The following is a 12,556-nucleotide window of genomic DNA, read 5'->3' as shown; positions in this document are numbered from 1 at the left end:
TCGTGTAATTCGTATATAATTCTTGTATAATTCTTATATTTTACTAAGAATCGGTAGGAATAATATTTTGATAATTAATTCTTAATTAGTAGAAATTTATTTTTCAAAGCAATGACTCTCTAATCTTTGAAATTAAGATTTAGTTGTGTAAATCCATTTCTATTTGTATTTATTCATTTTTTGCCTCGGAAGGTTAAAAAAGCGAAAGAATCAAGTCATTGTTTGAATCGTTAATTCGCAGCTCACGCCAAGACTTTTATTTAAACTGAAGAGGTTAAATATTTTCTCTGATGTGAACTCAACCGGCACAAACCGTGTACTCGGGAAGAATAATTAAATTCCTGCTCTGCAATCAATTTTTTGTGGATGTAGAAAGAAAGGAACGTTACCAAGGCAGCGATGTTTAAAAGTTGGTCTATTAAATTGCGTTTTGTCTATATGTCGTATAATGTAAACGTATTAAGTAAAATGAAATGTTGAATAGGACGCTGCGAAACAAAATAATCCTTTCTTGTCGACGATCGATCGATTGGACTTGGATAATAATGTTGCGAAATGGATTACAGAAATACCGTTTTAATGATATCCTGAAATCATTTAAAAGCTTTCTCGTCGGTATGATTTATCGATTTCTTTTAACCGAACCGAAATAATGTAAGACGAGAAGAAAAAGGAGAGAAGAAACGAAAGGAATAGAGAGCGAAAGGACGGTAAATATACTCGATTGCGGATCAGATCTATTAATTCTCGATCTGTCTGATACTACTACATGAATTATGCATCTCTCCGGCAGACGCATTGATTTTTCCGTTAGGCAAGAAAATATTATTCGAATAATTCAAGTTAATGAGTCGAGTGTGGGAGTCTCGGGTTCGAGCCATTTTCTATATGTAACAGTTAACATTTGTTTCTCGGTCATTCTCGAGACATATTCTTCCGATACCATTTTTATTCTTTAATATTCGAAATGGCCGGTGCGTGCCGGCAGTGCGGAAAAGAATAGCGCTATTAACAAATTGGAAATTTCAATCCGCCGTTTCATTTACCGCATTCGCTAGTTTTGCAAAATATGTTCGAGTTAAACCGCTGCGGATTTTTCGGTCTCGCTCTCTTATCGTCTACCAGAAAGATACAAATTCTAAATTTTAGAAATGTTACATCGAACCTGCGGCCAGAATATTTTTTGATCTTTTGTACAGTAATTTTGCCATTACAATGAAACATTATTCAAATCGTAGAAGTACAAAGAGATAAAAGAAATTAAAATAACGTATCTTTTTTTCAATTATGGTATATTATACTACGTTACGTCGTATTATATTGTATAATACATTACATATTACATTATAGATTACATATAAATGTATGAAAAAGTATGATGTTCAATGAAATCTTTTTTTCATTGACATAAAATTTCATCGATAAATCCGTGAATTAAAGAACACGCACATGTGAGAAATCTAATGTAGGACATGCCGTGTGTATTAACGTTAACATCACGAATCACGATCCAATAGTACTGATACATTCGTAAATACGTATGCGTAAACGAAACAATCTCTTGCGAAGTTCCAGAAGCTCGTAGATATTCCATTCATGCTAATTTATTCCTGACTCCAAGTTACATCGTGTTAAATCTCGAAACAAAGGCACGACGATATCCCACGATCGGCGTATTCGCGCGACTCAAGATCCGTCGCGTTGTCCTCTCGAATATACAAGTGCCTCATTGTAAAACGTCTGATTAAAGTATAATGGGAAAAAACGTGGCTGCCCGGTAGACAGAAAGTTGCCAAAGAATCAGGAGATAGGGGGAAGGAAGAGTCGAGTGCGACGGACCGGGGGCCCGGAAGGGTCCGGAATAAATCGAGAACCACCAAGGAAGCTTCCGCGTATCGAGTATCCTCGATAAATCGAGCCCCGTAGGGGTTTCCAGGAGATTAACGGAGAAGTTTGTCTTTGTGGCGGAATGTGCAAGATGCCGTGAGAACACTTTTCTCTAATTCGATGGGAAGTCACCCGTCGCACAGACTCGTCGGCCGACTTTCGATGGGATGTACCTAACGGCGGATCTTGGTCAGCCGACTCCCGATTCATCCGCCGAACTGTCATCCAAGTTCGATAACGATTATTCCGGAATCATTCGCAGCGGCGACCGTTTTTTTTTATTCGGTCGATGAAATCCACGAATATTCTATCGAATTTGCACGAATAAAAAATTGATTCCGATAATTTGTTGAACTCTGTGGAGCGTTAAAAGTTAACAAATAGATTCGAAATGTCATATGTAACGTGCCATTCTGTTCTTAAGTGAACAATTTGATTCCACAGATTATTACCAGTCCGAATTCTTTATTTGCGACGATCGTGTGTTACGACGAACGGAAATACCTAAAGAACACGCGATCCAGCACGTTTCGAGATAGAGATGCAAGCGCAAACATGCACCTATACACACTCTATATACATAGCGCATGTTCCCCGTTAGATCTTAGTCTGAACGCGTTTCGTGCAGTTTCTCATCCAGTTTGTCCTAGGATACGAGTCTCGCGGGTGCTCATGGCAACGTCGGAGTTTCCGAAACTGTGTGTCGCGCATACAAGCACGCGCGTTGAACCTCGAAACCTCATGCAACCCTTTATTTTTAGTCTCACATGTCACACTCTTTTTTTAGGTTACCATTTATCGCATTATTATTATTTAAACTGTTTCCGTTTTAATTGTCGAGATTGTTATTACTTGAGCTGCTATTGTATAAATTATTACTATTCCAATTATTATAAATTATTATAAAGTGAAATTATCAAATTTTTATTTTATGCGTATATTATAATAAATACGAAACGCGAGGGGTGTTATTACACATTTGTTTCATAATCGTTTTTTAGTAATTGAATTTCCCCCCCCCCCCCCCAGAAATCCTTTCTATTTCTACTTGCATTTTCACGCCATTTGCATTTTTCATAAGTCCGTGCTTGACCACCGCCGTAATTCAGTATTTAAACTTCCGTAGAGAGGGTGCGAAACATAACTCGCTGGACATATATGAGGAAACGGAAGAGATGCGAGAATACGAAAGATAAATAAATGTGTGCTGGAACAAGAGATAGAGAGGAATAGAGCGGAATAGAATAGAATAGCGAGTGATGAGGGATGTAGGGAGGAGAGAAGATGCGGATGAGCCGTCAGGCGGAAGGGTAAAAGGGTACTTGTGCAAAGGCCGAAACTACGTTATGATGGGTTGAACGATACTTGGCGAAGGTGTAAATGGCATAGAGATAGAGAAAGGATATGGAATAGCGTGGAAATGAAAGAGAGGCGGATGAAAGTGCATAGCGAGAGAACGAACCGCGAGAGGTGGGGTTAGACGGACGCGATTTGTGCAAGAGGATTAAGGACCGAAGGAAGGCCGCGAGAACTGGTCGCTGTAATAAATAATAAATCGGGGTAACAAAACGCCTAAAACAAACACAATTAAAGCTGGTTAATTTGGAAGTTTTAATAAACAACCGTGTCAACTGGGTCGGTGCTGTCGGGGAATGAGAGAAAAGTGCGAGAAAGAGAGAGAAAGCGAGACGTATTTCCGTGAGGAGTTTATACGCAGGACAAGGCTGAGAGACAAAGACAAGGGTACATTTAGATTGCGCGTCCTAGTGCAACGGAGGGGATAGGGAAGAGATGGATATACAGTGTAGTCGTCCGCAAATCATTTGCATAATTGATTAAAGACTCGTACTATCCTAGTATGTTGCTTGCGTTGCAGTGGAACGCGCTATATATAAGCTATTAAGGAGGTGGAGATTGCGCAATGATACATTAAGACGACGTCACAACGTTTCTCGTTCTACATTGCTATATTGCGATAAGTGCTTTATGCGAGCGAGAATTTCACAGGCATAATTTGCGTAAGTTTATTAATGAACGCTTGTAAGATACATTGACTGCGTTTCGACTGCGCTTTTACTACTTGCAGAGTACACCTTAAGTACGCGATTACTAGAATTTATGGATGAAGCGAGGAAAAGTTTGCGAGGCGATTAGCTACGTTTCCTCTTTGTCCATCCGCCCTTTCTCCATTTTTATTAAATCTTCTGCTCTTTATTTCTTTCACCTCCTGGTTTGTCTACCTTCCGACTTACCTGACTTTTTATTTAAATTCTCAACGACGTTACCTTGTTGAGTTTTATTAGATCATACTTGAAAATACTCGTCTTTATTTTATTCTATTTTAGCTGCGTTCGAAAACGTTTGACGTTTCGAGCAGCTATCTTTTGTGCGGATATGAATGCGCCTTTAGATCATAGGTTTACTCACGCGCCAACATATCGTAGACGAGTGTAGAGAAACGAGGATTTTCGTCGTGTATATGAAGTTACCGAAACTTTACCGTTTGGCTTACCTTCGTACTCTTTCGCTCTCTTACTTCTCTCTCTTTCTCTCTCTCTCTCTCTTTCTCTTGTTGGCTTTCGTCGCATCACTGCCATCGTGTAACTTTCTCAATCTTGCGAATAAAGCAGCCTTCAAATTGTCAGACTTAATTTTGCAGTTGAATCATGAAATTTTTGAACGCGGAACAAGATCGAGATAAACGAATAATATACGTCGCCATTAAGTGTAAAATTCATTGTTTAAAAAATTGGCTAGCACTGTATAAAATCATTAAGCCAAGAGAAGACATTGTAGAGGATTTTAAATACATCGTTCGCTAGATTGCTCGGCTCTTCGCGCTCTACGTACTTCGTATGCTACAATAACGGAATAAGGGAGAGAGAGAAAGAGAGAGAAACGGTCGAGTGAAATTCTCGAAAACGCCAGGCGAATTGGAGAATCCGCTTATCGAGGGGACAAAGTCGTGCTTCCACATTTCTCTCTCTTTCTTTCCTCCTGTGCGCTCTTTTTCCGGTGACTAAACTGACGGAAGGTGCACCGCGGCCGTGGACCACACTTAATTTCGTAGCGACGCTGTGCGTCGCGGTCCTCAGTGCGTGCAGGACACGAGAGGAGAAAAGTTTTATTTTCCCCATCCACTGGCTCTACTTCAAAAATATTCCTAATTACATATTTTCTTCAATATAGAATAGAATATTTGTGGTGGTTTTTTGCCGAGGTTCAAAATACTTTAGATTCTAAAAAAACGTAAGGATTTGAACTTTTTCTCTTTCTCTCTCTGGAAATCTTTAAGGGAAAGACATTATAAAAAATGCTTTTTTTATATTTCCCTATCTTGTTTTTGAAAAATAGATAGAGTCACTGAAAAGGAGCGATTTTATATAAGCATGAAATGTACGTGTGGTTGCTTTATTTATATATATTTCGATATACGTGAAATATATTTTCGAAGAAAGCAGGAGATAGTTCTTTTCGCTCGGGAAATGGAAAAGATCCTGTGAAATGCGTGGCCTCTCGGACTCAAGATGAAGAACATAAAAACACATTCGAAAGAGATGACTTTTTTCCAAATGAATCGAAAACTTCGTCGCGAAGAAACCGGCGCTTCATGCGTAATTTAAGCACGGTCCGAAAATATATATTGTATGTTTTAGAAATATTTTATTTGTATTTGAAAGAGAAAGAGATCATGCGACGAAATTTGTGACGACGCTCGTTCTAAAAGTATCACTCGGAAAATTTCATATGGCCATCTGATCCGCGAGACAAACATGTATTTCTACCCGGTCCACACATTTTAAAACATCTCTCGCATCCTAAAAAAATAAAAAATATATATAAATCGCCTCTCTGAACTTCCATGAATATGCAGTCTTGATCGACCTTGCACGGTTTATTCATCCAGATAGCCGGGCTCAGGAACAAAGTACGTGCGTGTACATTGGGATACTCGGCGGAAACGTGCCGGGAAATATGCATGCACGGATCCGACCTCCTCGCAGTGCATGCAAAGATGCCGGCTCGATAAAAAGTGCATCTTTGGCTTCTCCCGAAGGACCGCGATGCCGTTGTCTTGGCATTTTTCCGTTATTTTCCACACTATTCTCGCGTTCGCGGTAAAAAGTCGTGGTATGAAGAGACCTCGCGCGCGCGCGGCGCTATAAATATAAGTTACAGTAAATATCTGCTTTACGAATTATTCCCCGTTTCCTACCACATACCACTGTTCAAGTATAATGTATATCTCCGTGAGAATTTATAGATTACTGAGAATGTTCATTATAACGCGGATTGCAGCGCAAATGCAATATATTATCGTTTTTGAAACTTTTTGCTTACATTGTTTTTATGAATGCACACACAATATAGTATGAACAATTTCTAAAATCTAGGAACGCTCTACAATTCCGATAAACTCTCTCTTTCTCTTTCTCTCAAAGAAATTTAAAAGATTATTTTGCTCTTAATTTTTTTTTGTCCTTTCTTTATAGAAACGATTTAGTGCTTATTTATTTCTTTCTTTTTTTTTTATTTCGGTTTAATGAAACACCACAGGCAATGTGAATTCTGCACCGCCGCTTTCTCATACTCATAATCGCAATCCCACATAAAAATTAGCATGAAATCTCTCTCCATTGCGCAATCAGGGAGTTTGTTTGTCCAGATTACCAACAGAGTGAATTTTGAGGGCGGAAATGCAAGCGAGCAGCTCTCGTAACTCCGATATATGCAACATATATATGTAGAGATCGTCTCTCGCAATTATCTCGGACGATAGTCTACGAATCGGCCACTTGTTGACAAACATGATCGGCACCTTTATAAATTAATTCTGCGCGATGTATTCACTGTTGGATCTCAATTAATCGACGCTAGAGAGAAATGTTTGATACTACACAATATTACACATACGATGTAACAAGCGGTATCAAATTATGTCTAATTATGCTATCGTTTCTATTTTCTATTTGCCTCGCAAGAAATTCGATTACTATTTATTAACAATGACAAATTTTTTCGAATCCACAAAAATTATTAAAAAAATTATATTGAACTTTTTTATTTGATAGCAATGAATTACAAATATGAAATCAGCACTCTGAATATGAAAGAATGTAATTTTCAAAATTCTTGTAAAAGTTTTTCTTCATTATTAGGAACAATTAAAAATCTTCTGCAATTACAAATCTTTTACTTTTTTAGAGGTTTCAAAATGATTTCAATTTAAAAAAAATATCTAAAAATATGTCAATCTGTCACTATTTCTCGAAGAAGATTGAAAAATATAGTGCACGAAGATACTGCATGTTTTCTTTTCATACGACTGATTTTTTCTTTTTAAGATGTATCGCAATAAAAAGTAGATACCGGTTGTGGTTACCGACGACAGCTCGTTTCTCGAACTTTCTCTCGTGTGAAAGGGAGCGAGCTGTTTTTATGGAAGAAAACATAAAACTAGTAGATCGAGCTGCCACGTAAAGAAATATGTGCTTTGCCCGTGCATCATATGGAGATATGTTCTGTATCACCAAAGCACGTTATTCTCCCGGCAATGATGTACGTTTTGCGGTCGACGACCTACTATGTGTGATTTTGCGCGGAAACGCGCGTCATATGGCGAATTGGAAAAAAATATTTCTGTTTATTATTGCTACCAAGTACCAAGTTTAAAACTATTTTTATACGATGAGATGAACAACGCGGCGTGATACGTAAACTAGATTTCAATGTCTCTTCTGATATCGTACGCATATAACAATATACGCGAATTAAATGACATTTATCCTTCTGTTATATTGAATTTAACTAAATGAAAAAGCAAGAAAGAGACATGTCTTTTTTGCAAATTTGACTTGTCGCGAAACAAAATCTTCGAGCTTACCATTCTACGTCGTGTAGAAAAATGATTTGCGATGACATAATCATATGTATATTAATCCCGATATATCGAGCATTTTAGTTATTTTACTTTCGTTGCCATCTCGAGTCGTATCGTTCGCGGTAGTCTCGGAAAGTCTCGAGAAAATTACAGCCTCGATAAATATTAACTCGTTGTAGCCGGGAAAGATGGTTGGGATCTATCCCGGAGTTGCGTATTTCCGTCTCTGTCTTATTCCCGCCAGCACCTTTTCCGCTCCTTTTGCCATCTCTTTTCAACGGTCGCCGTCGCTCGAATACGAGACGACCGGGTCGCTCCGAAGGCGACAGAGAGAACGAACCTGCAACCTGCTGCTGGTGATCCGTGAAACTGTGACGAGCTGGAAAAGGGATGGTCAATACGATCTTCTTGCAGAACGCTCTTGTTTATTCGGGTTAAGTAGTACGAGTCTGTGTAGAGGCGGACTTGTAGAGGAACATCGAAGAAGATTGACTATTATTACTCGTTGATCGAGTATTCGTCAAATAGAAAAATTGCCTGAACTCTGCAAAATTAAACGATTAATTATCATTAATTAAAGATCGAAGACACGAATCGCAAAAGTGAAACCGATACGATTATGCTATCTCTTCTTTTCATCGCACGCAATAATTGACATTACACGGATTCATCGCATTGATTTTGTGCGCGTGAATGGAATATATTCTTTAGTTCGATATTATTTTTAAGTGCAGAGTTTTTATGTATTGCCCGCGCTTCTATTTTTATTTGTTAGCTATTTTTTTCTTGCCAGAATATTAAATAGCTTTACGGCTAAATCTCTTTGGTCTTTGACATCAATTATTTCGTGGATTATATTACAATTGCGCTACATGTTATATTTTTTGATATATTCATTTTTGACAATCAAAGTTTTACAATAATAACTTCTTTATCCTTTCTCGCGTCAAGTTATCGAGGCGTCCTAATTCGGAATCACGGAACTGTTTGTCGTAAATTTGCGAGTTATCGGGAAACTTTGCATAATTACAAAGTAGTTAGTTTTGTTCTCGCATCAGTTTGTGCGCGAAGTAAGAAATTGGCGCAACGGCATTCAACCGTGAGTGCCGATTCTCGAATGCGCGCAAATCAAAGATTCAATCGGTTCTTCTCGGTCTTGGAGGTCGCGTAAACCGATTACTCATTCATTGCTGCGTTAATAGCCGTGCAATTACGGCATAAATTATTTGGTTTTTACGAGCTGTCAAAGTAAAACGCTTCCGATTATACCGAAATGTCGACGAAGGAGAAACGACCGAGTGCCGAGTTCGCTCCTGTGTGATGGAGTAAGTATTACAAAGGGCAGCTTAGTAAGCGGAAACAGATTCCTATAAAACGTGTGATCATTTCATGCGAAAGAGATAAGGTTTATCTTGCGGCAAGTAATTTATTATTCTATTAATTTTTCTCAGCATCGACGTTTTATAGAGATGTAGATATATATATTATATATTTATCCTAATTAATCATTACGACTTTAGAGGGATGCTAATGCAGCAGAATAGTTGTATAGCAAATTATGCACGCAACATTTTTATAATGAAAAATACAAATTTGAGCAATGTAGAGATTTACTTAAAAAGAAAGGATTATATATACGCGTCAGTTCTCTTCTATCTTAGCATTAACCTAGCGGCTTGATTTCCTCTAAACGCCCGACGGCGCAATATCGAATAACAGAGGCAAAGATGAAACGATGCGAAGGTGCCTTACCCTTTGATCCCACCTCCCTTGGAATTTCGTTTCGTCTCGAGTATGCGCGCTGTTCGCCGTACGGCAAACGCGGGATGAAGCGTATCGCGGGCGCGAACGCGCGTTTTAACGGCAACCGTTACCCGTTACGGGGTAACGCGCGGAACGCGCCGTTATATCAATTTCGGTTTGCGGCCCGGAGGCGAAGTCGACCGGAAAGAAGATCGGCAAATTCCGGGAAAGACGGCCGACGACCGCGCGCAGAAACGAAAAGAGATTATCATCCCACCGTACGCAAATATGCAGGCTGTCCGGATATGCACCTGCGCGGTGCATTACGCAGTTTCTATCGCGATATTTTCTCTTCCGGTCGTCCGCCGTTGCTATCGTTCTTTCGCGTCGGCAAAGTGGAACGAACGTGCTCTCCAGCGAATACCGGCCGCGAAGAGAGAGACACTAAAATTAGTTTCAACCTCTTGCGGTGTTCCCCTTCCTCAGTCAAGACCGGATCTATATGGAAACTAATGAACGGGCTTCTGTTGCGGTTGGCAAGTGAACGGGTCAGTCACGAGAGAGAGATGGAGAGAAAGAGATGCGAACTTTACGATTATGTTACATTGAGCAATAATTATAGTCGACTAACTCACGGATTACTATTATTAAAATTATTATTCGTTATATATACATTTTATATATTTATTGATCATTTTAAATATAATATAAAAAAGCGTAGATCATTCGGTATAAAATTCCTCCATTTTTTTTTTACCGTTGCTATTCTACCTCACTATTTCTCATTTTTTTATTTGTGACACATTTCATCAATGGGCCCGTTGTGAGCAATTTTGTTAGTTTCTACTTGAGGAATCGGTAAATTGATTGCACCCTATTGGCATTAAATGGTAATAGAGAGAAAACAAGAGAGAGAGAGAGAGAGAGAGAGGAATAATTATTCCTCCGAGCGATCAAACTGTGCATTAAATGGTCGATCGTCAATGCATTTAAATAGTGAGCGCAAATAAATCAGTGAATTGGTGCGCGATCGAACGCGCGCGAATAGCCGGCCGTTCACGATTGTTCGAGCAATTAGTTGAGCAAATAATGCTGGGCGCAACAGTCCTGACGTGAAACTGGATTTATGTGACTTTTAGATCACGTACAAGTTGCACGTTCGCCGAAACAACAATAGAATTATTCGCGTCGTAGACACGTGTTCTGTGAGACAGCCGCCTCTGTCTTCGTAAACTTTGGAATAGCGCGAGTCTGCTGTCGTGACTCGCCGAGATATCGATCTATCGAAGATACGAAAGCACGATGGATTTAAAAGTCTACGAACAATTGTCTCGACGATAGTTTGCGAGCCGAAATTTTCAGTGTTTGAGAAGAGTACGACGTAAATTGCTCGGGAAGCATATCCTGAAGCGGTCGGGAAGAATTATTGTTCCGCCGATTCGTCGATCTATATCGTCGATACTATAAAGTACCATTCTTCCTCGACCTGGCGATACGCGTACAAACGTCCTTATTCTTTGACGACATTCTATAATCATCGAGAACAGTATCACGACACGTCTGCATATAGATGGGCATCAATAATAATTCTCAGCGTCTCCCTAGTCATTTCGCATTGTACTTCCATGCCACTGCGCCCTGTAGTCATAATTCTTTCCAACATTTTGAAATTCTTCTTTATAATGTATGCCATGTACACATGGCAAAATCCTATCGCGATCAAATGTAGAATATGAAAATGAACAAAATGACATATATATATATATATATATATATATATATATATATATATATATATATCCATTAAACTAAATTTTACAAAGAATTTTTTAGAAGAATTATGTCTCTTTCTTTTTTCGTCCCTTTTTCTCTAAACTAAAGATAATCGCAATCAGAGAACAGACTGCTCAGTGCAGGCGCAATATCAAGTAATGATAATAATAATAGTAATAACAATAATAAAATAAGTACAAATAGGGATAATAATCGCTTTTATGTCGCTGTTGAACGTCCGATTGGCGCTTTGGCGTTCGTCGAGGATCGTCGTGGACGCGGCGCGTGCAGTTGCACCTGTCAGGCGCGAGATGCGCAGGCGCTCAGGTGCTACGAATCGCCGTACGGAGGTAAAACGTCGCGCGGTCGAGCTTTCGTAGTCGGCATCGGCCATCCGCGACGCGAACTTTCACCCGGACGACGGTCCCGCGCATGCCGCGGCGCCACTTACGAAGTTGTCGCGCGTGTAAGTGAATTAGAGGAGAGGAGAACATTCTCTCTCTCTTCCTTCTCTTCGCGAATATTGTGCGGAAGAATATACGAGGCGAGTCACGACGTCGACGCGGCTGACAAGTGTGCAATTGACTCTGGAACTCGGGACATTAATCCTTTAGGACTTTGATCCCGGCGGCGAGACTCGGGAGATCGCCAGTTCGCCGGTTAGCGAGGAAATGGAAATTAATTCCAACTGGAATTTACACGTTTCTTCGGATTAATCGTTGCGCTCGCGCGCGCGCGCGCAACAACGATGCCTCTTCCTCGTGGACGGTGGCGTACGGATGAATAAAAAGTGCATCGCGTCGAATGCCGGCGTTGATTTCATCTATCCCAATCGCACGCCTACGGGCGAACGCGTGCGCGCGCGAATGGAAAAACTGTTTGGAAAAACACAAGCTGTGGGCGACAACGAACGGCGCTATCTCTAATTTTAATTTCACCGGCCGCCGCCGACGCCAGGATACGGCCGGCATATAAACCGCATTCGCGTTTTTGGTCGCTCGATCGCGCGATGAAACCAGCCGGCCGGAAGAGTTTCGATGCTGTCCCCGGAATTGCGGCGAGCCGCTCTTAACCCGGATCGGGTCGCGAAGGTAGGCTGAAAACCGCGGCAGCGCACCCGACGCAGCCTCAAATCGCCCAGCAAGGCGAATTAATGTACCCGCGCGGTTCGAAATAAATGCGGTCACGCTAAATTTCAATACCGATCGGAGGCACGATTGCAAATTCCACGAGTCTAATAGGTCCATTATGCCGATGCGTAATACACGCAAT

At 40.2% G+C, this 12,556-nt stretch overlaps 1 protein-coding gene across 2 annotated transcripts in view; it reads left to right on the top strand.

Annotated features, from left to right (window-relative positions):
* The window catches only part of LOC138937698 (cell adhesion molecule 1-like), a 114,893-nt gene that overhangs the window by 21,074 nt on the left and 81,263 nt on the right, over nucleotides 1–12,556 (top strand). The window contains exon 1 of one of the 2 annotated variants that reach the window (XM_070304214.1): nucleotides 11,678–12,375. The exons of the other annotated variant lie outside the window; for it this stretch is intronic. The gene's annotated coding sequence lies outside the window, so the exon portion shown is untranslated. Of the gene's footprint in view, nucleotides 1–11,677; nucleotides 12,376–12,556 lie in introns of those variants that run through there. 2 annotated transcript variants of the gene reach the window in all.

The sequence above is a fragment of the Polyergus mexicanus genome, unplaced genomic scaffold (assembly GCF_030449975.1).
Source record: "Polyergus mexicanus isolate NDT 795.1 unplaced genomic scaffold, iyPolMexi1.0 SCAF_11, whole genome shotgun sequence".
NCBI classification, from domain to species: Eukaryota; Metazoa; Arthropoda; class Insecta; order Hymenoptera; family Formicidae; genus Polyergus; species Polyergus mexicanus.
Note: the sequence above shows the minus strand (reverse complement) of the source record. Positions and strands in the feature narration are given on the sequence as shown.